The 27,757-nt window shown below is 40.0% G+C and overlaps 1 protein-coding gene and 1 long non-coding RNA gene across 11 annotated transcripts in view; both read right to left on the bottom strand.

The window, feature by feature from the left end:
• Window positions 1-27,757, bottom strand: part of BCL11A (BCL11 transcription factor A) — a 120,971-nt gene that overhangs the window by 58,012 nt on the left and 35,202 nt on the right. The gene's annotated exons all lie outside the window — the stretch shown is intronic.
• LOC141502111 (uncharacterized) overlaps window positions 1,497-27,757 on the bottom strand; it is a 53,447-nt gene continuing 27,186 nt past the window's right edge. The window contains exon 2 of the long non-coding RNA XR_012472408.1: window positions 1,497-26,379. This is a non-coding gene — a long non-coding RNA (uncharacterized LOC141502111). The remainder of the gene's footprint in view (window positions 26,380-27,757) is intronic.

A 27,757-nucleotide genomic window follows, 5' to 3' on the forward strand; every position in this document is an offset into this window, starting at 1 on the left:
ATTTTCATGGGGGGGGGGGGGGGAATCCACAGCACTGGACAGCTCCTCTTGGACCACAGATACCAGAAAGCAAAGGGAACCATACAACCTCCTGCTCCAAACTCTTTCATGTACCCTCTGAATAGCAGTGGGGGGGACAGGGAAAAGTGACAGGGTTGAAGGAGGGGCTGGTACCAGCCCAACCTGCTCCAAAGGCATTCACCAGACTTCCTTGTCTCAATTTGCTCAGTTCCCTCTTTCCAGGTAACCAACCCTCTCTCCAGTAATGTCTTGTGGAAACATGCTGCCTTTTCCCTTCTTTCCATGAAAGCTGCAGAGTTCATCTTGGTAGATTTGGAAGCTACCTCCAAAAGTATAAAACAAATTTGTCAGTAAATGGATATAAAAGTCTACTAGGTCTTTTCCCTAGGTCACAGGGAGTAGAGGGCTGATAGGAGGAAAGGTCAAGGCATTGGAGAAAGGAATTCAAGGCTGTTTTTTCCCTTATGTCATTTTTGCCAAGGACGGGCATGGTGGGGAGCCCAGGGATCAGGAATGAGGTAAATGTAAATTAGCAGCATTAGGACACAAACCCCCTGGCCCTAAGCCCATCGGCACTTCTTCCTTCTATACCCATCAGAGCTGCAGGCAAGACGATTTAACTGGCAGGGGATACCATTGACTTCAAGGGATCTATGAACACATTTCAGAGTGATTCCTAGGAAAGGGATGTGGGAGGAACAGACCTCTGTCCACAACTTGATTTTTCCATAATAGGGAGAGAGAGACAGACAGAGAGACAAACAAACAGCAGATAGAGAAAAATAGAGAGAAAGACAAAGAGAAATAAGAGAAAGACAGAAAGAAATAAGAGACAGAAAGAGATAAACAGTAGACAGAAAAATAGAGACAGAGAGAAAGACACACAGAGAAAAGAGAAAGAGAGACAAACAGCAGAGACAGAGAAAATAGAGACAGAGAGAAATGAGAGACAGAGACAAACTGTAGAGATAGAAAAATAGAGAAACAGATAGAAAAAGACAGAGAATGAAAGAGAGAGAGAAAGAGAGAGACAGAGACAGACAAACAGCAGAGACAGAAAAATAAAGAAACAGAGATAGAGAAAGACAGCAGGGAAGAGAGAAATAAGAGAGAAAAAGAGAGACAGAGAGAAAGAAATGAGAGAGAAAAAAGAGACAGACGAACAATAGAGAGATATACACACACACACACACACACACACACACACACACACACACACACACAGACAGCTTGACTTGCACAAGGGACAAGGAGTGCCTGCCTCTACAGCTGCCCTTTCCCCACCTGCTTTCCTCACCCTACATTCTTTCCCTCCTTTACCGGAAAGGGAGAGCCCCTCTGCAGGGGAAGAATGAAGGACTCAGTGAGAATGAGTGGAGACAAAGGGAGGGGGCGCTGGAAGCTCATCAGCACCCAGGTTCCCAGTGACTGTCCAGGTCATCCTCCAGCTCGCTAGAAACCAGGGCCTTCCAGCCTTGTCTTTTTTTTTTTTTTTTTTTTTGCCAGAGCGTTAGGAGGACAGGAAGCCTCTGTGCTGGCAGCCCCCGAGCTCTGAGAAGACTTGTTTACTTTAGGGCTCAAGTCTGTCTGGCCTGCCTTCTGCTGCCGTCTCCCCATGCTCCCTCTCCTAGTTTCTGTCCTCTGCCCAGGCTTGCCTGGGGCTGCACGCCAGGGTTACAGCATGCCAGGGCCATGCCCTGGGCCTTGGCTGTTTGGGGCTCTTGGAGTCCTGTTACTCCACCCCATTCAGAAAAAGAAGAAAGAAAATAAAACACAAGACATCAGGAAATTATGGTGGGGGTGGCTTCTGGGTGACTCAGTGGCAACCTGGGGCATTGATGTAATAATAAGGGGCTAGGAGAGGGAGGATCTGCTAGGTTGAGCCCACTGGACTGAGGAAGAGGGCCTGGTGGAAGAGCCCAAGCCACCACCGGTTCTCTGGTGGCTGATCTGTGAATCCAGATGCAGCAGCATCACTTCACCTGGCCAAAGGAGAGGGCTTCTCCTCAGGAGAAGCCGAAGTTCTGGAGGAATGCCAGCTCTGGGGAGGAGCCCCAAGGCCCAGGGGAGGCCAGGTATCTCTCAGAGCTCCAAGACCACTCTACTAGAAGGAGGAAGTCTCTTAGCATGGTGATAAAGAATGAAAGCAATTAAGGGGCTCAATGGATTGAGCACCTGCACCCAATTGACCCTTTTGTTGTCAGTTCTAGTGCCATGAGGTCAGAGATGAGAGTGGGGAAGAAGAGAAAGAAACAAAGACAAAGAGAGACACAAAGAGAAAGACAAAAAGAGAGAAACAGAGGTGGCAGAGAAAGACAGAGGGAGGGATACAGAAAAAGAGAAGAGAGAGACAATCCACTTTACAGATGAGACAACTAAAGACCAGGGAGTGCTTGTCATGCCAAGGAGAGTTATCAGTGGTAGGATCTGAACCAAAGACAATGACTGCCTTCCTTAATAAAAATTATTTCACTTGGAGGGACTCAGTTTCCTCATTTATAAAAATGGGGGGATAAAGTCCCTCCCTGCTTTATACAAATGAAGACCACTGTCATTCCTCCTGCTCCTCAGAGAACCAAATGTCTCCAGTCCTACAAAGGAAAGACACCTAGAAAAGTTTGTATCTCATCTCACTAACTTGCAAAATCATTTCCAAGATGCCTCCTCTTTATTTTTGATCGATCTCCAAAGGGCCCCCAGCTCCTAACAGGTTGGCTTGAAGTGGTTAAAGATCTATAAACAATATATAAATGCTCTAGGAAAACTTCAACCAGAGCCCTTTCATAATATGTACAATGACCCTAATTCAGGGGTATCCAATCTTTTTGGCTCTAGGTTGCCCTTGAAAGATTTTTGTTGGACAATGAGGTCTAGAAGAGCTAAACATTTGGTATGTCTTCCACTTAATTGATCTATTTTATAAATTCTGAATTAGAAACTCTGAATAAATTCTGAATTAGAAGAATTAGGAATAGGGCCTCTTCAAAGCACCAAATTTATTAACAATATAGGAGTAGCTAGGTGGCACAGTGGATAGAGTAGGGGCCCTGGAGTCAGGAGTACCTGGGTTCAAATCCGGTCTCAAACACTTAATAATTACCTAGCTGTGTTGCCTTGGGCAAGCCACTTAACCCTACTGCCTTGCAAAAACCTAAAAACAAACAAACAAATTTATTATCAATATCCATGGATGAGGGGCTAGGATGTGTGAGTGAAAGATGGTTATAGAGTTTTTTCTGGGTCTTTCTGATTCTGTTAGAGACACCAGGGTCTCCTTCGTTTCAGTTCTTTTAGTAGTGGCAGGCAAGAAAAAGCAGTTATTTCTTTTCTTTTTTCTTTCTTTTTTCTTTTTTTCTGAATAACTCAAGTTGCCCCATTGGATGAAAGCTCAGGTTAATAAGGCCACAGGGCTGATGGGTGGAGAAGAGGAAGAACTAAGGGCTGGAAACTGTCTCTCTAATTCAGAAGAAACACATTCCCACAAGAAATCCTGGAAATCTGACAGCTTTGTATGTTGTAATAATGCAATTCAGAAGACTATCAGGATCCTATAAATATTTGTACAGGCGCTTATCAAAGCAACAATCAGATATCAGGTCCTTCCAAGGGAGCTGATGTGCTTGAAGTTCATTGGCCTGGTTTGTGAAAGCCGGCTAAACTCAGCGATGCAAGTCAGAAATACTAAATTACAAAGAATCAAACCAGAGAAGAGAGCAGGTAAATTATAGAGGTTCTCCTAACTTGGAGGTGGCTAAGAACAAAGAGAATATAAAGGAAGCAGGGACAAAAAAAAAATTGGAGCCTACTCAGATGGCAAAGACAGGAGAGCTTAATGGAGGAATTATCAGTGCTCTGGAGAAAGTCCATAGCTGCAACCAACTATTCTCATTCAGGTCTGACAGGGATTTTTATGGATCTAAGTCACTCCTGATCCTGACTCCCCTCCTAGCTCTAATCTTCTGTTCATATCAAAAGTTATTCTTCATACTTCATTCTAGGTTTTCTTCTGACATTAAAATTTTAAGCTTTCCAAAACAAGAAACTCTCTTCTCTGAGTGAATCCATTCCTATAAAACCTTTCTTTCAACGATCAAGAGCAAAAGAAAATAAAGTTGGTGCTCAAGTCTTCTCAGTTTACTACACCAGACAGCATATGAGTTCAGGTCCCAGCTCTGTATGACAGATCCAATTCAATTCAACAGCCATTAAATATTTCCTATATGTTAAGTATTGTGCTGGGTTATCCCTCCACCCTTCCCAAAAGAAATAGTCCTTGACCTTAAGCAACTTACATTTTAATATTACTTAAAGTCTCTAAATTTTGTATCTGCAGAATGAAAGGGTTAGACAATATGATCTAAAAGCTTCTTCTATGGTTCTCAAATTCTACTAAATTGGAATTCAGATACTCAGGAAGGGAAAGGTAGATTGCATAGTCATGCCTTCTTTCTTTAGGGGGCTTTTAACCTTGGTTCTATAAAATTAGTATTTTTTAAAATTGATAATTATATGTCAATATAATTTATTTTTCCTTTGTAATCTTGTGTTTTATGCATTTAAAAATATTATTCTGATAAAGGGTCTACAGGCTTCATCAGACTGCCAAATAGGTCCATGACATAATAGAAATTTAGAAGTCCCAAACTAAGGGAATATTGGTATGTTGGAAAACAAGGGCAAGGAATTGAAGAACCTCATATTTTAGGTTCTTTTGTCTTTGATTTATTGCAGATATCACCTATTTAAAAAAATTCAGCCTAAGATTTCCATTCACTAATTCCCTCCCAATTCTCTTCCACTGACCAATACTCCCAGAGACCACTGGCAGTAAGTAGTAAGGTAGAGCAGTAGTCTTGGGGTAAGACCTGGTCTTCCAGGGCACAGTTGGGCTTTTCTTTTCAGATCTTCTATTTTTTCTAATGGAAAAATATAAACCTCCAACCCATCAGGCAGGTCAGCTAAGCAGATCTCAGGGTAGCCCCTTAGTAAATGAATATTCCAAATGCTACTCAATAGGCATGAGTTCATAAGATCATAGATTTAGAAGTGAAAGGAACCTTATTAGATCCAAGCCCCTCATTTTACAGATAAGAAAGTCATAGCTCAGAGAGGCTTACTTTGCTACAACTGACTTACAGAAAAAAAGACCACAAAATTTTAGAAACAATCAGAAAATTATTGAGGCACTTTATTGAACCCAGAATTCTATACAGTCATTGGGTCAACACATGTATTAATATATATTAATTGGCTCTCCTTTTGGAACCCAAGAAGTATTTTTCTACCCACCCCAAAATTCTGTCCCCCAAGACCAAGTCTTCCAGGATAATGTTGGTGCAATAGTGATAATAATAGTGCAGTAGTATAATAATAATATATTAGTAACATTATTACATTAATAATAATAGTAGTAATAGTGTAATAATAATTAATGATAACAATGAATATATATCCTTTTAAGAGTAGCAAAATGATTTACAAAGATTATCACACTTGAGCCTCATAGTAACCCCAAGAAATGGGCACTATTATTATCTTTATTTTTTCAGATGAGGAAACAGGCTGAGGGAGATTAGGTGACTTGCCCAGAGTCATAGATCTTTGGTCAGTTAGTGCCTGAAGTAAGGAGGGCCATAAGATTTGGGAGATAGGCAAAAGATTACTGACCCATAGGATCCTAAAATTATAGATTTAAAGGAAGAGAACTTATGGTATATGGAATATCAAGCCCTCATTTTATAAATATGGAAACTGTGGTTGAAAGAGGTTAAGTAAGTGGTTTTCTCAGGGTCAAACAATTAGCAAGTGACTAAAGCAAGATAGGCACAAGATCTGAGAGAGACAATTGGAAGACTATTGAGGCATGTTCAAATGGAAAGGGCAGTATCTTTTTTTTTTTAATTCAATGAAACCCCTGGAAACATAGTTATTCTGATGGTTTTTACTTCTGGAAAAAAAAATGAAAACATTCACATCCATACTCAATGTTAGAAACTATTAAAAAACAAACAAACCCAAAAATTGAAGAAAAAAACACCAAAATGCTGGCATTTTTTTGCATTGCCTGCTGGAAGCACTCATATTTCTGGATAGCATATTCAGAGAGTCCTTAAAGATATTATTCAAAATAAACTACCTTTGTGCCCCTTGCTCCTGGTCTCCTTTTTGGCTTAGATTTGCCTGGCAGGGTTCCCTACACATAATAGAGCTGCCCAGTGAGAACTCTCAGCCCATCTTTTAAGCAAAAGAAAATGTCCTGTGCTAATTCTAAACAGTTCTTTCCTCAGGAAGACAATCTCAGCTCTTGGCACAAATGAATGGAGAAACCAGGATACATCATCTACTTAAGGTCTATACAGTTATCCCCCATTCCTGCATCCATTCCCTCCCTCAGCATCTAACAGAGGAGGGTCTACCACTCTTTATTAATATTCTGAGAGTCCTCCCCTTCAACTTTGGTAGTCTTATCGATCTCATATCACCTCTGTGGTGTTTAGTTTTGTGTGTGTGTGTGTGTGTGTGTGTGTGTGTGTGTGTGTTTAATTTAAGGTTAATAGGTTCTTTGAAATACATTCTCTCTCAGTTGATAAAAAAAATGGTAAAAAGAAAAAAAGTCCAACAATCAAATGAAAGTATGATTCTTTTGGGGGGAAATTTTCTGGAGAAACTCTTCTCTCTATCCCTTACTCTTTTTCTGACTTAGAGCCTCATTCCAAATAATCTACAATCAGAAGGGACTTCAAAGGTCATAGGATTCAACCCCCTCATTTTACATATGAAGAAAATGAAGCCTACAGAGGATAAGTGATTTGTGTAAGGTCACACTGGTAAAAAAAAAAAAAAAATCATGAGACTGAAACCAGACCAGGTCTTCTAATCCTCAAATCAGTGTACTTTCCATTATATTGCCACAATGAGTATGCAATACCAGATATGACTATTATTATTGTTATTATTATTATTATTATTAATGTCCATAAGAAATAATTACTACAGCTCACCTAGAATATTTATGAGAGGAAAGGGAAACTCCTTTAAGTCATTATGTTTCCACTGATACTTAGCAACTAGATGATAAACCCTTCAACAATCTAGAGCACATACATCTAGTTTACAAGAAGCTTGGTTCCAGTAGGCAGAGAACTATTAATATTTTATGCCTACTTATTTTAAGGGGAAATTTTTTTCACTATAACTCATCCTAAATTTTAAACCCCCAAATAGCAAATATTACTGTGTCTTTCCTCTCACCAGTGAGATCCATAATAGGCAAGGATATCCTAACTAGGAAAATTGTCATTGCTCCACCAGATGATGGAGTGAAGAGACTCATGAACCCCAACCCAGGTAATTTAGGTCTTGAATCCTGACCCTGTCCCTAAGTTAAAAGTGTGACCACAGGTGATCCGCTTAACTTCTCTGGTGTCCAGTTATCATATCTCTCTTAATAGGCAGGGTAGGTATTACTGCTATTATCATCTCAGAGACAAGGTAAAAGATAGAGTAGATCATGTGAAACATGCTTACAAACTCCTAAGTGGTGATGCCGGGATGGTAGTGTCAATGTTTCAGGAATCTCTGCCTTCATTTGTGTGGACACTCCCTCCAACCACAACCTAGCTAGCCAGTCTTTGAGAGTTGAAATTCATCACCCTGAAGCCATCCAGGTGGTGAGCCAGTCCGGCCTTTGGATGACAGACAGACATACAGGTGTTTGCCAAGTCCATTACTCAAAGCCATACCAGCACAGTGGAACCTGCTAGAACTTGTGCTCGGCTGGCATGATCTTCAAGGACCTAGGGTCACCTCCATGCCATGACGGAGGACTTACATGGATGATAATTATTGTTTCTGTTAACCATCCTCATGGGTATCTGGTTGGAGAGCTTCAGTCTGCTCTCCATTTCAAGAACTTGGATGTAGTTGGAGGAAGAGAGAGCAAGATAGAAGGCAAGGAGATACACAAACTGCTTCCAAGTTTCATTATCAAAACTTATTCTTACAAGTTCGCCTCTGTGGTAGTAATAACAGGCCTAAAAGAACGCCCCGCTCTGTTGGGACTTGCAGGTGAAATCTGTCGGAGCAGCTGTCAGCTTGGGGGAAATCACTCATCAGGTAATCAAGTAAGTGGGACTGTTTTCAACTGGACAAACATTTTATCCACATCAGCAAATGAAAACCTTTCTGCCCTTTCCATGGGTGCCAACCCACCATTCTTTATACCATTAACCCCCCCCACACACACACACCCTTAAGTCTCCATCAACACACCACCGAGGTGCTTGTTTTCCTGCTTCCCCCCAGGACACCTCCCCTAATATCCATCCCTCTGACCATGGCTTCTGGGAAGCAGCGGTAGACCACCCCTATTTGATCAAGAGTACATCATCTGAGGATGTGCGACTGTTTAACTCCCCACATCACACATATGTCTCTGCAATTTTAAACTAAGTGATTCATGAGTGACTACTAAGGGAAAGGCCAATTACAGATGTTAGTGGAAACAGCTGTGATGGGGGAACCACCAGAAAATAATGGTGGCCGAAAAAACAACTTGAGTGATTTTTGTATACAAGTAAACAGCCAGGAGCAATAACAGATTCACCTGATTTATCTGTGAGACACAGCAGAGGACGAGCGAAGTCTGATTTTAGGGTTGGAGAGGGGAGAGGAGGGCCACAGTTATAGTCTGCAGCCCAGGTGAAACCAGATGGCGTAAGGAGACACTGCATTACTCAAACCCATGGGAGCTGTTGTTAGTGTACCTTCAAAATCCCTTTTCATAGCCTGCCTTTTGACACTCACCATACTAAATCACCGAGGAGGATGGAACAACACCTGGGCCCCAAATATCTTGAAATCCTAGTCAAATGCCTCAGCACCTTTGTGGTAGTTAGGCCATTTAGATGAAGGTAAGGCGTCTCCACAGTTAGCTCAGAAAGTCTAGAGTCAGATACACTGGGTTTGGAGGTCCAAATATGGGTTCTGCTTTTTGCTTTTGCCTTTTGTGATGTGGGGGATTTACCTCCCTGATCTGTTGATAACTTGGGGAGCCACTACTTTTCATACAGTGGTGCCAAACCAGAGGATCAGCTCTGGTCTCAGAAGTACCATTTGGGGTGCCAGTCTTCATGGCCCAGTTTCTCCAGGGTGGCCAAACACTCTACTTGTTTACATCCCCCCTCTGGAGAATCCTCATGACTAGGTCATGGAAGGCATTCTATATCCCAGGGAAGGCCTGGCCAGGAACTTTACCCAAGTCCCTTTGGTTTATGAATATGTAAGGTGCTAATGAGGAAGGCAGCTCCATAAAGAAATGGTCATGACCAGCATCTCCCTAACTGCCAAAGCAGCTTTTAGTGTTGATGAGAGTATTTCCCATTTCTCCTTCCAAACCCTTGATATATTTCCATTTTTCTGTCAGCAACCCCAAATAATGTCTATAACACTGAGATTTATACATGTGTACTTATAAATGTTATTTCATTATAGCCGCTGCAAAACTACCTTTCAGGCTAAACATTCAATTAATGTAATTAAATTGCTACCTGATGGTATTATCTAATTTAACTTGGGATCCCGAACTCTTGAAAAGCATGTGCCTTTTAACACCCTGACTGGTAAGGCATGTGATGAACGCGGCTATAAACATGTTGGCTCAACTGAGCTGTTTAAAAATAAATTAGCAAACTATAAAAATAAACAGTTACATACATATGTACTCAATTATGAACTAACTCTAATTTTTGTTCTGAAATACTGTCTTTGACCTTAGTCATAAACAAGCACTATTAAAAAAACATAATATCTCAACAGACAGAAGGGCAAGGATTAAATGCTCTTTCGGCAGAGCAGAGAATGCAAAATAAGGCGCACACACACTTAGATACATGCATACAAAAAAGAAGGAATAAAAGAAAAGGAAAGGGGGGAAAAGAAAAAGAAAGAAAGGGCTTTCCCCTGCCCAAACTATAAAGATTATGCAAAGAACCTAATTGGGCTGCAGTGATCCAGGCAATTCGGATACTTTCTTCTTATTTGAGCATGAAAAGTTAAAACCTGGGGTAAGACTCTGACTTTTCTGATAAGTTTCAAAAAAAAAAGGGTGGGCAAGGGGGGGGAAAGCATTTCCAAATGCAGCTGTTTCAACAGCCTAGCTCCCCGCATAATATGTTTCTGTTCTGCAAGCCCGGCTCAGCACCTGAACAGCTAGGGGTCCTAAGTCTGCTACTGCCTTGTTAGTCCTGGGCTTCTCTAAGACATATGGCAAAAATGTGGAAATTGTCTTTCGAATAGCACAAGACAAAAAAAAAAAAAAAAAAAAGAAGAGGGGGAAGGGGTGTGGGGAAGAAGAGCAAAATCAAGCTGTTGAAACTGTATATAGGACACGTTTTTCAAACTAATCCAGTGCTTCCCCCGTAACAAAGGACAGCATACTATGGGATAATTACTATGGATTATTATTACAGTTTCTAAAGCAAATGAACAAAAAAAATTCACAAAAGACATATTACACACGCAGATTTCTAAAGCTTTAAAATCATACGGTATTCGGTGTTGGTTCCTATAGGGTTATGGATAATGCTCCTAACTGAGTAGGACAGATGCAAACACAAAAAAAGAAATCACAATAAACCTGAAATTCTCTGGTGTCATGGTGCTTACTGCCCTTTTATTTCACAAACAAAAGTGGCTGAGGCAACAGCTAAGTAGTTATTCATCTTGAAGAACCAACCTAAAATGCTGATTGCCCCAAACTCCTTCCCCAGCACCCCCTTCCCCCTCAACCAACACAAACACACACACACACACACACACACATACACACACACACAGAGTTACACAAATAAAAAGTAGAGCAAACTCAAGTTCATCTACACTTGTCTTAGAATGCAGAAAAGTCCTGATTGCCAAGAGAAGCCCTAGAAAGGCTTCATTACACAGAACAACGCCCCGGGCCACCTTCTCTACAGAAGAGCAACACGTAGGCCCAACAGGGCGGTCAATAACTACACAGAATCTGACATTTACACAAATAACCAGAGTTGCCAGTTGCTGTGAGACAAACATCCATAACACACATTTTTAGAGGAATTCAACTGTAAGGTTATGTAACATCTCGATGGGGATCACATTGGGATTTTGTTTTGTTTTGTTTTGTTTTTGTTTTGTTTTTTAAAGGGCTTTAAGAGGAAGGGGACAATGTGAAAACTGTATCAGGATGTGTAAAAGGAGGTTTGAAAATGGCAGGAGCAGCAATAACAAGGACAAAAGGGGGAGGGGGGTGTAATAAACCAGAGCTGCGCAGTCCTGTCGTGGCATGGAGCTCAGGAGAATCGTCTGATGTGGCTGGCTAGAAGCCACCTGAGTTTCTCTGAGGGTCTCCTTTGACAGTGTGGCAGCAGCTTTGAGTCTACTGCCTAGACTTTTCTGCACACCATCCTCAGGGCCATCGATGAATCTGGAAGGATTTCCTTTCATGTTCGTCAGGGTTAGAGAAACGTAGAAAAAAAAAGGAAAAATGGAAAGGGGCTTGATGCACATAAAAGAAAACCACTGTCCTCAGTCACTTGAAGGGAATGTATTAATCTCATACTCTAAATGTTATTTCAGCCCTTCCCAGTGAGTCCACAGCAAAGTGGTTCTTACTTCTCTTTGACAAGGGAATCCAACTTTGGGGGAAAGGTCTGTCTGTCTTTCTGTATGGACCCACACAGATGCATCACCTCTACCCAGAAATATTGGCATCATGAGTGTGAGTTGATACCTAACGAGAAGGAATATTCTAGTGGCTTTAGCTTTCTTCCCCTTCAAACTCTGGATGTCTGGACTGAACATAGAATCTAAACCAAGAAAAGTTACCAATTTGGTCACCTAATTGTTTCCTTGACTAAGACTTGGCTAGCTTGGATATCATGGGGACATGAGAGAACGCCTGTATTCTTTTTATCAAAGGACTTTAAATTCTCCTGATAAGAAAGAGCTTCCTATTTCCCTATTAGCCTTTCTCTAAGGAGGAATGGGAGTTAGGCTGTATAGCAAAAAACATAAGTGATTCCCAAACCAGGGTATCCCAGGAGCAACTAAGATGTCCAAGAAGGAAGCAACCTAAACTACCCAGTTTTTGGAAAAAGGATTATTCAATATGGCAGAAAACAATATGTAGAAAATCCTCCACCAAGAAGGTCAAAGCTTTGGTTTCTAATGCAAAACTCCCTTGCTCATAGAATATTTCTCCTACATTCTTTTGAGATGAACCAAAAAAAGTTAAATAAGAAAGAAAATACTTATGTTCACAATCTATAAAGTCTGAAGAACAATCAAGCTAAGAGTTCAATCTTAGACTACTTTGAAAAAAGCATAATAATGTCTGGAATAAGGTAGATGGGAGCCCTGATCAGATGATGCCTAAAATATCAGGATACTGAGAGACTTCCACATCTTCAAAGAAGGGTGGATCAGGTATTTGAACTCATGCAAAATGAGAACCGACCGATGGAATTGGGGATATTTAGACTGAACAAGAGAAATTTAGAGAAGAATTTTGTCCACATAGTCAAAGTACTGCCATGCTTGACTTCAGAGGCCATAACTAGGACCAGGAACAACACCTTACAAAGAGGCAGATTTCTCTACAGTCTAAGAGGAAAAAACCCTAAAAAAGTCATTCAAAATGTAAAATAAGCAGCCTCTGAAGCTGGTGAGTTCTCCATCATTAAATATCTTCAAGTGCAGACTGGATAAGAACTGTAAGGACTAGGATCAATATAATGACCCTTTATGATTCCAGAGGACACATGGTCCTATCCATGAAAGAGAAGTGATGGGATTTAGTGTGCGGAATGGTATATGTATGTCTGTCTGCAAATGTATGTATATTTGTATGCTACCACTGAGGGAATCTGTTTTGCTTGTCTATGCATATTTGTTATAAGAAATCTGCTTTTCTTCCCCCATCCTTTCAATGGGGTAGAGGAGTTAAGAGGAAAATAAAGTAGATTTCTCTTCATTTTTTTTTAAATAGAGATGTGGGAGAGCTGCTATACATGTGAAAAGTTGCCTGAACTTTCAGATAAAGTCACTGTGTTATTTGTTACAAAAGTTCTCTCATAGAGTGGGAATAATCTATAAATGTACCAGAAAAAACAAAGCATATCAAAAAACAAAATATAAAAATGGAATAAAAACATATGTAAACATGTAAATATATACAGCTATATTAATTCTACTATTGAAATAATATCTTGTCACATTATATGCATCTATTATATATATACATAGGTAGGTAGATAGATAGATAAATAGATAGATAGATATGTCTAGAGGAGGGTTGAACAGATCTCATCTGAGATCCCTTCCAACTCTGAGATCCCACAATAAATCCCATAAACAAATCCTCCTATATAAAAAGTATAAATTGAGTCTCAGCAGTTCTTTTCCTACTAATTTTCACCATTCATGGAGACAAGAAGGGTTCTTATAGATAATAAACTCTCCTTTTAGATAAACTAAGGATTGGAGAGATTCAGTAAGTTGCCAGTGGCAGGACCAGGCCTAGCCTCTGAGCCTCCAAATTCTTAGTGAGGTGTCTGATTCACTACACTGCCTTACTCTAATTTTGGTTATATGGCTTAGGTCAAATGTTGATGAGCTATTTTCCCACTCGGGTAATACTTGAAGAATGGAAGTCTGAGAAAGGAGCTTAAAAAGAAAGGATAGGTTGTTTTGGAGAGGAAATTGTAAGCTAGGAAAAAGAAATGACAGAATGCAAGCTCATTGAGGGAAGTGACTGCTTCATTTTTTTCCTTTGTTTCCTAAGTTCCAGTTTACTGGACCAGTTTACTGACCAAGTGAGCCTTCCCTTTACCAATGGCCAAAATTCTGTCTATTACTGAGGGCACAATAATTAAAGTCATTTTAAAAAAAGAAAAGGTCTTTAAAGAGAATTGGGTAAACAATTCTTGGAAGCAGTTATGAGTGTGAAATATGTAATTGGACCCAGTGGGTATCAGTTTAAACCAGCTTGGTGAATTGGGAGGGGTCAGTAGGGCCACTAACTTTGAAAAGCCACTAGGGAAATTGTCTCCTTCTCAAGGAGGGGGGGAAAAGGAAAGAATTTGGAACTCAAATTTAAAAAAATCAAATGTTAAAAATTATCATTTATATGCAATTGAGAAAAAAATAAAAATACTAAATGAAAAAAAAGCAACTAGATGCTGGATGCAAAGGCAAGGACAAAAGGGGACTATAATGGGGTCTTCTCCTGAAAGGCAGCATAATGATGAGCCATATGGCAGGAAGAGACCAACAAGCTAGTGAGAGGGGAAACGGTAATATTTAGGGCAGGAAACTAAGGGGCAGGTATAGCTAGTTTAAATAGGTCTTCGGTCCTGTGCTCTATTACTTGACCTTTTATACTCAAATATAAACTTATAGTTAATTTCACTCTACATTCTTTCCCTTAATCACCAGTTAAATTCTTCTTTTGAAAAAGCCAACCTCCATCTCCAGTTAATGAAGAAGAAGGAAAGGAAGGCCTTCACCTAAGACCAGGGACAGATGGGTCCCAGAAGCAGAGACCCAAGATGGCAGCAGCCAAGATGCATAGAGAAGCTTCAGCTGGGGTAAAAGTAGAGCTAATACAATTGGTACTGGCGTCCTTTATTTACATTATCTTCAATGACCACAATCCAAGACTCTTTTCTGTGAAACCTCTCTTGAGTGAGGTTACCAACATTCTACTTTGACTTCAGATGAGCTCATCTTCCCTTAGTGTCCCTCCTGACCATGATTGAACATACACAAGCTAAACTGCTGGCTTCTACAAAGATAATCAATTCCCACCCCCTGATACAGAGAAAGGTCCGAATCTACAATTCCTTCAGAGAAGGACTGTTTCCACTCAAATCTTCTTCCTTTGGTCTATGGCCAAAGACCAGGTGTCCTTCAACTGGGATTCCAGGGGATCCAGGAACTTGGATGGGGGGAGGGGAATGACATCTTGATATCCACCTTCTAACTAAAATTGAACCTTTCCTTCAATGAAGAATGTAGGCAGCCAACAGTCTAAAGTCTTCACCAGTCTGCCAAAGGGGTCCATAACACACAAAACAGTTAAGAACCCCGGTATAGATTTTCTCCCTGTTCCCTTTTAGGGGAGCAGATCCCTCCTACCTGAAAGCAACCCAGCAGAAGGCTACCTTTCCACCCCCCAGGGCACATTTTGACATGGTGAATAACCTCCCCACAGCAGGTGCTAACAATGAGAAGTTTGAATTACAAGAACTTGCCAATTTGAAAACTAATGTCATTCTATGTGACTCGAGTCTATTTTGTTACCAATAAAACACTTAAAGATGCTATTCATGCAGACATAAAGTGCTAATGGCTACTTGTTAACATGTTTCATAATGCTAATATTTTCTTCTGATTCCGACAGTTCTTTTTTTTCTTTCTTTTTTTTTCCCCTCCTTGGCTATTTTAAGTTAACAGAGCTCTAATCTGGTTTGAAACTGAAGGCTTAAAAAGCTACAATCTACATAACTGCACTATTAATGACAACCATTTCTTTACATGTTGCACCATTTCATGAAAACAATCATCACTCAGTCAACCTATTTTCCAAGTCATAGAAAAGCTGTAATAAGTTGAAAATGCAGCAGGCACAGTAGTGGTACATACAATGTAAGATATTTCAGGTTGGGGGGGAGAGTCTTTAATCTTTGCCCCTAAATCCTATGCATAGTGCTTTTTTTTTTTATTAAAGGTGTAAAATGATTGAGAAAAAATATCACCTTGTTAAAAAAAGAAAATGAGTGTCCTGTGCTTCTCTTGATAAACTAATAGGCAAGTAGCCATGACCTGTATGCTGTATCTACTGTGTCCAAGAAGGCTTTGTAAAGAAGGCGGGCTAGGGAAAAGTTGGCATTGTCTGTGCCAAAAGCCGTACACCTGTTCTGAGGAATTTGGTGACTTCCAAAATGAGTCAAATGTAGACACAGCTGCTTGTCCTTCAGAATTCTGAGTTTGAGGAAAGATCTTAGAGGTCCTCAGATCATACAGTTAGACTAAAAGGGATTTTAAAGGCCATCCAATCCAACTTTTTTGTTGTAACAAATAAGGACACTGAGGGTTACAGAGAGACTATAATTCATTCAAGGTGGCAAGTCAGATAGAGTGCTAGGTCCACAGACACATACTAACTGTATGTCCTTGGGCAAGTCACCTAACTTTTGCTTTAGTTTCCTCACCTATAAAACAGGGTTACCTCACACTATGGTTGTGACAATCAGATGAGATAATTGTAAAGGGCTTATCAGCACAGTGCCTGGCCCAGAGTTGGCTCTATATAGATGTTAGCTTCAATTCAATTCAAGGTCATTCAGTTAATAAATAACAGAGCCAATTTATGAACCCAGATCCTCTGTGGCAAAGTGACATGCTTGTTGCAACAGAATCAGTATGACTTAAAAAAAATCCAAACACTAAAATAGGTTTTCAAAAGAAGCAAAAGAGTTCTTTACATACACACACACACACACACACACACACACACACACACATACACACTTGTGATTTTCTGCTCAAATGTGTATATGTACATAATTTTTTTTCTTTTGGTTTTTGCAAGGCAATAGGGTTAAGTGACTTGCCTGCATTCATATAGCTAGGTAATTACTAACTGTCTGAGGTTGAATTTGAACTCAGGTCCCCTGACTTCTGGGCCAGTACTCTATCCACTGCACCACCTAGCTGCCCTGTGTATTTACTCTCAAAGTGTCATATAAATGCTATATTATCTATGTATATATAAATATAATCTCTATCTATCTATCTACACATGATTTTCTACTCCTGATGAATGACAGCATGGTAAATTAGGAGAGAAATGAATAAAGCGTTAAGAAATATGAATTCTGGTCTTGACTCTGCTACTAGTTAATAGGCTTAAAAAAGACTTAGGGGAGACTCAAACTCTCTAAAACAATTTCCTCTAAAATGAAAACTTTGAATTCATCTCTAAATTTTGTATCAGTACTAAAATTCTATGCCAATTTTAATGGGATCATAGCCCATAGCTGGAAGAGACCTCCCAGGACATCTAGGTCAACCTCTTCTTCTGACAGATAAAGAAACTGAGCCCAAAGGTAGTTAAATCACTTGCACAAGGTCATCCACGTAATAAACATGTGAAGGTGGTAACCACTGTTTTCTGTTGCATCTCAAAGGACTCTGAATCTATGAATCCAGAGCATCTGAGGACCTAGTGCCTTAAAGACTTCAATCCTTCCAGATCTTGTGTGGTAGGTTACCATGTCACTTCAAGTCAACTGTAGAAGAGATCTTCTGGCTTTCAATGATAAGTCATTTTTAATGAAGGGTGGGGTGGGTGAACTTGGCAGGTCTAATTACAATACACAGCACTGACACTGAGGTCAATATAAACTTCACTTAGGTGGGCTTCCTTTGGGAAGTCAGTCTGTTCTTGGGGAGATTGATCCCCCAGATAAACTATCACTCCCTATATCCTTCAGATAGAAAAAGACATCACCCTGCAACCAATCTGGAAAAGATCCCCTGAAATAAATTAGAATAGAGTCTATCAGTCAATGGGTTTCCCCAAGATCTCACAACCTTAAACTCATCTCCCTTTTCTCTTTGAAAAGTCTTGGTTTCTCCCTTCTTGTTCTTTACCGCTGCCTACAACTGATGGTGGCTCCTGATGCTGCTAATCCCCCTATTCTCTCTCTCCTTTAGTGTCTGCCAACCACAGTAATGTGTGAATTAACTTTTTTGTCCCTAAAAAGAAAAAAAATAAACTTCACTTAGCATAATTAGCTCCACAAAATGCAAATCTAATCTATTGTGATTAGAAGAATGAAAAGGTGAAAGTGGTCACGGGGAAGATAGGTGATACGGTGGACAAAGTACTGTAATTGCAGTAAGGAAGACCTGAGTTTGAACCCCACCTCAGACATCTAACAGTTGTATAAGGATGTGACTCAGTCTCTCTCAGAAGCTCATGTTACTTAATGTGTAAAATGAGGACAATAATTGCACCTATCTTTCTGGATTCTTTCAAAGCTCAAATGATATATGTAAGGTACTTTGCAAACAATGAAATGCCACAGAAATACTTCAGTAAAATCAGTAGTAGTGCTACTACTACAACTATGGCTACTGCTATCCCACCCACAACCACCACTACCATTACTGTTGCTGCGGCTAGTATTACTATTATTTCTATTTTCTCAGACATCTCTGAGATCTTGATGACCGAACTTCGGACAACAGCTAGGGAGCAATATTTACCTGCTAGCTCCAACCTTTTTCTTCTGAGTCTAAGAAATATACAGAAAAAATGACTGAATAGAGAATAGGGACTACTGCTCTACCCCCAATGATTGGGGAGGGATGGGGAAGGGGGGACAAGCCTTTAGGGAAAGATCTGACTGCCCCCTCAAATCTACAGGAAGTAAAGTCTATAAGACTTCTTTTTTTCCCTCTACCTATTCCTATCACAAACCTTGAACAGACTTTCCTTCTTTGCTTACAATAGTGCACTCTGTGAAAAATGGTTGGATAAATTGGATGGGTAGTCTTCAAGATACTGTTCTCAAAAGCAATTACCAGACTTCCTTTTACTATTCACCCCTTTAAAGCTATGGGAATGGGTTAACCCGGGAATAACTTGGAGACCACCAGCTCTGTTGGATGTGACACTTCCTTGGATGACTAACTTTGAGGAGATGAGGATCATAGGTCTAGCCCAAATCAAAAACCAGTAGCTAAATAACCACTTTGACTTTAAGATCTACTGCCTCTTACTTTTCATCCTACAGTTTCCTCACCAGAGAATAGTCCTGAATTAACTTCTGCAAAAGGGCAGAGAATGAACAATCAACCTCCCTACTCATTGCAGAGAGCACTTTTTAAGCTTAGCCAGGAGCCCTCACTACCTTTTTTTAAGCTTTCTCATTATATACTTCAAGAAGCTATCATTTCATCACTGTGCTCATTCCAGCTTCTCCTGGCCCAGATCACTAACTGGTCCTATATAACTTAAGACATTGGTCTTAGGGAGGTACCATGACAGAAAAAGACATCACTCTGCAACCAATCTAGGGAAGAGCCCCTGAAATAAATTAGAATGGAGTCTATCAGTCAGTGGGTTCTCCTAAGATCTTACAACCTTAAACTCATCTCCCTTTTCTCCTTGAAAAGCCTTGGTTTCTCCTTTCTTGTTCTTTACCACTGTCATCCCTCATCTTTCTCCGTGTCCTGCAGCTTCTTGGATTCATCACTGTCCCAGGAGACTGATCTATATAGATGCCTCATCATCATTGCCTCTACACCCACCCACTCACTACCTTCACACAGGGGAAATCACAACGGAGACTGGGCTTCCATTTAAGCTGTCTTCAGATAATTAATTCTTCCATGGAGACCTCTCCCTAACAAGTAAGATTTTAAAAGCGTCTGCATGTAGCAGAGGAAGTACCAGTTAAGAGTCCAGAGACCCTACTTTGGGCCCCAGGTTTGTCATCAACTTATGATGGGATCTTATACAAGTAATTTTAACTCTCTGGACTCAAGTTTCCTCATTTGTAAAAATAAGGGAATCAGGCTAAAGTCACAGGATCATAGATTTGGAACTGAAAAGGACCTCAAGAGCCAACTCTCTTATATATAACTTGGCCAAGATCATCTAAGTAGCAGGCCATAGAGGTGAGATTTGACCATAGGTATTTGATTCCAAATAGAATGTTCTTTTTCCATTGTATATGTTATGTTGCCTCCCAAATGTTTCCACAGCCATGGTCCATTTAAGTTATTCTTTATGTTAAGGGTACAGAGTTAAATACCATAATTCAACCCTAGTCCAGAGAGGGGACAGTCCTCTGTTCGGACATTCTGACTCAACCTTCAGACTGTCTCCTAGGGAGTGCCATTTCTCAGGTCCATGATTTGGCACTGGCCAGAAGCAGGAGCTAGGCCATCTAAAGTAGAATTAAATACAGATGCTTTCTCCTTCTAACCGAGCTCCAAGTTGTACAAATAACCCTGGTCTATCTGTCTCTCTGTTTCTCTACCAAACAGCAAAAAGAGAACCAGTGTTAAGAGTCAGTGAATTTTGCTGATAAGAGAGGATTTCCCTACTCAAGTATCAAAGGATTCATACAAAGAGAGAGAGAGAGAGAGAGAGAGAGAGAGAGAGAGAGAGAGAAACACCTTTTAAACCTAACCTACAGAGAGCCAGTCAGAGCTTTCCAAAGGAAGGTAAAAACTCCTCCTTTTGAAATCCACTCCCCTTTGTGAGACAGGAGCACTGGGCTGTTTACGCTGCCCAGCTGATGCCTCTGCCAGCTTCCCACACAACCCTGGGGATCCCCTACTTCTCTATGTGCTGATCCCTGAGGATCTTTCCTCTTCTCTCTGTTCTCCTACTCTTCCCCCATTCACACCTTCTTTTCTGGTAAAAAGCTAGAAACTCATGGCAGTGGGTTGTCTTATCAGCAAGATAGGTCTTGCTGAGGGAGCACAGTGGAGTTTCCCCCACCCCCAGCATTTAAAATTGTCTAGTCTGAAGCACACACACACCAGCCTAGGGATGCCCCAAAGCCAAGAAGCCAAAGGATGTGGTTCAAAGCTTGGTTCTTCACACCCTAATCATAAACAAGTATTGATTCCTTCCTGAATGGAATTATAGCAGGCTACAAAAAAAGAAGAAAAAAAAAGACAGGATTCCCCTGCCCTCAATGAGCTTTAGAATCTTTCTAGGAAGATAAAAACCTAAATCAACAGTACATATATTTCTTCTATGAAATCCAGAACTGAGTTTTGACATACAAAAAAAAGGAGAAAAAAAGAAAAACAAATAGAAGAGGGAGAAGAAAAGGAAGAAGGAAGAAAGAGAAAGAGAAGAAGGGGGGGAGGAAGAGGAGAAGAAGCAGTGGCAGTATTCAGCCACACTGGTTCAGCAGAATGGATACTAATTTTATGTTGAGTTTGGTGAACCGGTTATTAATTTATTTGAATCCTACCACTAAGGAGAAGGTGTTATCTAGAAACTTCAGATATCTAAGGAACTCCATATTGGCCTAGACAAGAAATGGAACAGAATTATATAGAAAAATAATTTCCACCTTGTGTTCTAAATAATAGAGATCTGGAATTAGAGAATTAACCATGGGGTTAAATTCTTGCGAACTTCTCTATATGATTCTTGTTTATTGCTCAAAAATGAACTGTCCAGTGCTTTTAGGCAGCAAGTTTTTATTTTTATTTTTATTTTTATTTTTATTTTTTTATTTATTTATTTATTTAATTGTTGCTCTGGACAAAAGAGAACTGCTCATAGGCAAGAACAGGGTCCAAAACATCACATTTCTGGTTTCTTGCTGACTTCTTTCTCTCACTCAAGTTTCCTTTCTCCTTTTTTTCCCACTCCCAAATGCATGGCCTGGCTCAGAAGACTGGAAAGACACCATTCCCAGGCTATTCAGCTGCCTATGAGGTCACAGCCATGGGGATTCCTGCTCCACTTCTGTTAACACAGAAAAGGAAGTGAGCAAGAATGAGCCAGAGGGCAAGGTGGCTGTGGGAGGGCCCTAAGGGCCAGGAGCCTCTCTTCCTTGTCAGGAGCAAAGAGTGATGAAACCCTGAGCCAGTGCCAACAGGCAGAGGGTCTCCATCCTCTGCCCCATCCACTTGCCTCAGTTGTGCCTGGGCACAGTCAGGAGGATGGAGTTTGAAAACTTGGCCCTGTGGCTACATCCATGGGATTAGTCATGGCACCTTTCGGGAGTCTGAGATGCTTTCCCATGCCTGTAATGCTTTTCGTATCAACCTACACACTCTTGGTTACCTCTCTTCACCCTAGCAGACAGAAAAGATGTATTTGTTGAATGGAATGAGACTTTGTTTCTGTTTGTTCAGGACTGTTTTTTATTTGTTTGGTCTTACTATTAAGGATGTATGATTCCCAATTTTGATTATTCTCATTGTTATTATGATGATGATGCTATCGATTTCACTGGAAAATAAAAATAAATAACTGGGGTATTCTGGTTTATAGTGAATCTGCTCTTCACAGTTCAAAGAAATTTGTTTCCTTTATGTCAGCAAAAACTTAAGAACAGTGCTCTCCCCTCGAGCTAACTTACCAAATAGTAAAAAAAGAAGCTACTCATTCACTAAGTTTCTCAGCTTGCACGAAGATGTCATTGGGCTAGGGTCCAAAGGGGAGGCTGCACCTTGGGAGATAGGATCAGCATTCTTAGTGATTTTCACAAACTGATAAAGTGGCAAGAATAATTTTTAAGGGGGTGGTGGCTCAAGTTCAGTAGGGACAAGTATATCATAATATACCTGAGGGATAGAAAACAAGTTACACCAATTAAAGACAGGGAAGAACTGGTTATTTGCTAATATGGTAGCAAAGGGATATCCAGGGGCAAGTTTTGAGCACAGAATATCAGCTTTTATTTAAAAAAAAAAGCAAGACATTGGGTGTGCATGAATGAAGGGTAGGGGATATGGGAAGTATGGTCATCTTGCCATTGTGCTTTACTATATATCATTAAAAGAAGTGGAAACTCATTAGAAAAAAAATCTGGAGCACTGAGATGCATAATACTTAGAGGAACAAAAGGATAACAAACAGGAAAATAGTTCTCAGGCTGGAAGGGATCTTTGAGGTCATCTGGTTTTACAGAATGAAGGTCATCAGGGTTTGATGACCTGCCCAAGGTCAAGCAGGTAATATATGGTCCCACGACCCCAAGTTGGGTATTCTTCCTACTGAACTCTGCTGCTTTTGGTAGAAGGTAAGAGCTATGACATCTTGTTTAAGGTCCTAGGATTATCTTGACAAGAGTAAAGAAAGAATGGGGGACGATTTAAAATTATGAATAGTTTTACACAGAGGTTGGTGATGAGCTGGTCTCAATCTCTTCTAGTGGGAAAGAGAAAATCGGTTTAAACTGCAGCATAAGGGATTTAAGTTAGATAAAAGGGAGGATTTCCTGACACCAAGGGTTTTCTTCTAAAATAGGACAGATTCTCATCTGCCTGAGAGGGTCAGAGTGTAGCTGTACCTGAAGAAACAGGATGGATTTGATGATTTATCAAGTCTCCTCACAGGCCTCAGAGTCTATGATTCTGTTCCTCCTTTAAAAGGCCAACTATCACTGATTTTTGACTCTTAAATGCAAAAGGAAATATATGTGTGGATAAGTGCATATACACACATGTATATGAGTTTACATTCACATATGCCCTATATATTTGGGTATATATTTATGTATTTATTTTTAAACTTTGAAGTATTTCATGTCCCAATGCTAGAATACTAAAATTTGCATCTATTTTGGAAGACTATCAGAGTAGGAAAGTTGGCCTGAAAGGGGCAGAGAAAACACAGAAAGTAAAAAAAGAAATCAAGAAATAGAAGCAGGTCACTTCAACTCCTTGTACCTCAGTTTCCACATCTGTAAAATAAGAGGGTCCATTTAGATAGCTCTAGACCCATGAGCCTAAGTTAAAATTCCTAAAGTTACAAGAACCACAAGATTTCAACAGCAAGACTTTTGGCCCCCAAAGCATCCAAAATGGAACTCTAAAGGTGGAGGGGAGTGTATTTAATCAGTTTGCTCAATCCAGTTACAAATACTACCCCAGAGTCTTCCTGCATAGATGAAGGAAGCCAAAACATGTGGACTGGAAAGAAAGTTGTACTGGGAATCAAGAGTCCTAACAAGATGCAACTTACCATTTTTGCATTTGTAACCCCAGAGTATAGCACAGTATACGTTGAAATGCTTATTAATTAATTAATCTAACCATGTGCCTTGAATAAACTATCTTCATTGGGTCTGTTTGTTATCTTATACAAAAAAAAATGAAGGGATTATACTAAATGGTCATTATTGATGCTTCCAGATTAACATTCTATGCTTTTATGTGTGGAGTAGGTGATTAATAAATATTTATTGGGAAGAAAAGGCACACACATACAAAGAGACCCAGCTAATAAAGACTCATCTTAAAACAAAGTTATTTTTTTGAGGGAGGGAGAGAATAGTCCAGTGGAAAGAGCAACATTCAAATCAATCTTTTGGTAGTGGGGGCTGAGTCTGAGAAAGCCAGTCCTAAGATTCTACTAATAGTAGCTAAAAGTCTCAGAGTTCCTTTCAAAGTACAAGAACTAGAAACTTCAAAAAATGAAATGTAAAGTGGTGTCTGAGGGAGGAAGGAAAAAAGGAAGAATATAGACACCAGAGGATCTGGAGAATAAAAAGGTTATATTTTCAACTGAAAAGGTCAAAGTAGCCAACTTCAAAATTGGACAGATAGCATCAATGTACTGCTTCTCAAATACATGCAAAAGCATGGAAGATGGACTTGTTTATGATGGCAAAGTTCCATCAGACTTCTTAAGGCTAACACTCTGTCTTTCAAGTCAGAACCTGAAACAACAGAACACATCCAAATGTACTCTCCTTAAAAAAAAAAATCTACCTCCGGTGGGAAGGATTTATTCTTTAACAGGAGTTGACACCTATCTAATAATCTCTGCCTCCCTTCCCTCCCCATTCTCACCCTTCCCTCACTTCCAATCATCCTTGACCTCAATTCAAACACTCCCAGCATTGGTGTGAAACCACGCTACCTCTGAGGCTACAAACTCAAGAACAGAGAGAGTCCTTCCCCTCACAGAGCTTATACTCTACTTGGAGAAAGTAAAGGGAAATCATTGTTTTTCCAATCCAACACAAAGAGTAAAGAGGCAGTCAGTCAGTGGTAATGCTAAGAAAGGAATTTATTCTGCCCCACTCCACCATTTAGATACTACTACTACTACTAATAATAATAATAATTAACTGCTAATAATGGCTAACATTTATATGCTAGCCATTGTGTTAAACACTTTACAGTATTATCAAACTTGGTCCTCACAACAACCCTGGGAGGTAGGTACTATTATATCCATTTTACAGATAAGAAAACTGAGGCAACCAGAGGAAAATCCCCTCCCCATCCCCATCAAATTCTGATATAGTAGAATCTATATGGAAAAGAGGCAAGTGTGACAAACAGGAAAAAATAGTGGTGATCAAGCAGTATTTAGGGAATGTATGGGCAAAGCATCTGTAAAGTTTTTTGTTCTGTATATATGTGTATGTGTGAGTATTCTCTTTGCTGCTACAGTCTCCTTAAAAAGACAAAACAAAAGAAAACAAAAAAATAACACCTATCAGGTGCTGTGCCCTGAAATGTCTTCTTGCAGCTGAAAACTAGTACATCAAATTTTTTAAGGACATGAGAGCTGAAGATTAAAAACATGTTAGAACGGTTACTTTGCACAATGCCAAATATGTGTCTATAACCTGTAGGTAAAAATGTGTATAGAGCATCATAGAGAAAGAAGATTGCACTCATCCCAGAGAGAATACAAGGTCCTTCCTCCTTCCTTCTTCCTTTCTTCCTTCCTTCCTTCCTTCCTTCCTTCCTTCCTTCCTTCCTTCCTTCCTTCCTTCTTTCCTTCCTTCCTTCCATGAAACCAGTTAGGGAACAATATAACTACACACAGAAGCTGAGTTTTTTTATACTTTTTAAGACTCCCTTTTCTAAGAGACTTGAGGCTAGAAGCCACTGATCTGGATATTCTAGTGGGCATGGGAGTTTGCTTATTACTTCAATGACAAGGAATTCTATCATACATTTTGCTGAATGATAGTGAATGACTATAAAAAAATCTATAGACTGCCAAGAAAGCTTTTGCCATCTTGGGGCTGCAAGTCACCAATCCATGATTTAAAAGGCTATTTGGCTGTATTTAAGTAACTTTCCCTCCAAATCAAAGTGTTAAAGTATGCTTCAACTTGTTGCCAGTCTTATTTCTTCATCAATGCATTGGTAGAACCAGTCAACTATGGTATTCTCTCCAAGTGACATGACTCAAGTTTTCATTCACAGTTGTGCAGACACACATAAATACAAGTATGAGATATGATTTCTGTTTCTCCTAGAAACAATGTGAATTATTCTGAATGCAGGAAAGGCTACTCTAGACCATGTCACAATGGATGAGGTTTTTTTAAATTCAAAAAAACAAACAAGCACATACCTGGGAAATACTTTCTTCAAGATTATCCACTTTTTCCTAATTCTCAGGCAAATTGTTGCCTTCCTAATTCCAGCCTTTACAATAAACTCTTCCTCAGGTTTTGTTTATTTTGAAGAAACATTTCACTTTTTTTCCCCAAGACATGAGGTGTGAATGATGCAAAACAGTATTTGGATATGTAAACTGAATTATTTGCATACTGCATTACTAATCAGTGAGTATAAATTCTAGAGACAGAAACAAAAAAAAATCAGTGTCACGAGTTATTTTGCTATTATTTTTAATATTTCATGATGTCAAAATGTGCCAATGCAAAATCTACATTTCACTTTTATTTAAAATAATTTAAAATTATCCGTATAGACTTTGCAATCTCAAGGAACCAAAGGTGAGTTCATCAGATTTACTCTTGTACAGTAAGTAGCATTCTCTTTAAATTCCCAGCAAAACTATAGTAAGTATTACAGAGAACAAAGATATTTGCATCAGAAAGGAACACCTGAATAGCGGGAAGTCCATGGTGTTTAGAGGTGGTCAGAGAATCAAAATCTGAGAGCCCAGCAACCTGCCCATCTGAGACTTAGCCAGAGCCCATCACAATGGGCAGAAAAACCAACAACCCATTTCCCTACTGGGTTTTCATTAATACTTTCATATATGCTGAGCCTTCTCTTTTAAGAGTAACATTCATATGGGCACACATCACCCTCCACTTTTTTGTACACACCCTTTACCAGCCAAGTCCTGTAAAACTGTTCAGTCACTGTGTGACCAACTGTTCTGGAAGGATGGAGGAGACTGGGCCATAGCCCTCAGACCAAGACAATGACACACCCTCCCCAGGTCCCTCCAAGACTGTCCAGGACATGACCTCCAAATAATCCCTGCACCTTCAGAGAGCCCCCAAATGCATAAACACAAAAATGCATCAGTCAGGGGCCCTGATATCTGTGTGGACCAGGTTACATTTCCACTACAGCTGCTCCTATTGTCTACTTTCAGTGAAGCCAAACCAGCCTAAAATTTAATTTAATCTGTTGTAAACCCCAGTGTCAGGAACTTCCATGGCAGCTAAAAGCGCCACTCTCAGATAACTGAGTGACACTTGCTAATAATAGCCTATGCATTAAGAGAGCAAGAGCCGACATTTTGTGAAACCAAAGAGAGGAACCTGTTCCTATGAACAGATCAGTGTGGCTGGTCTCAGCTCTATGACAGGAGACACAGCCCATGCCCACCTTAGCTCTTATGTGATTAGCCCCACTAATACTCCCACTGACCTCTCTTTCAAGTTAAGAGACAAATGGTCTGGTTTTTGTTAGAGAAGAGAACCAAAGGCTCTTCCCTCCCCTTAAAAAACATACAAAAAAATGGCTCTTTGGTCATCCCTTTCTTTCTTTTTGATCATCCTAGACCTCCCATACAAGGAAGGCTGATTAACCCTTAGCTACTCATCCATACCCCATTATCCCAATTTCTTAAGTCATTGGGTCAGCTTCTTCAATGAAAAATCATCTTTCTCCAAGTGACAAACTCTCAAATGGTAACCAGTGGGGTTTGTCTTAAACATCTAGGGGAAATGGATAACACCATTACTTCATGGTA

The sequence above is a fragment of the Macrotis lagotis genome, chromosome 1 (assembly GCF_037893015.1).
Source record: "Macrotis lagotis isolate mMagLag1 chromosome 1, bilby.v1.9.chrom.fasta, whole genome shotgun sequence".
NCBI lineage: Eukaryota > Metazoa > Chordata > Mammalia > Peramelemorphia > Peramelidae > Macrotis > Macrotis lagotis.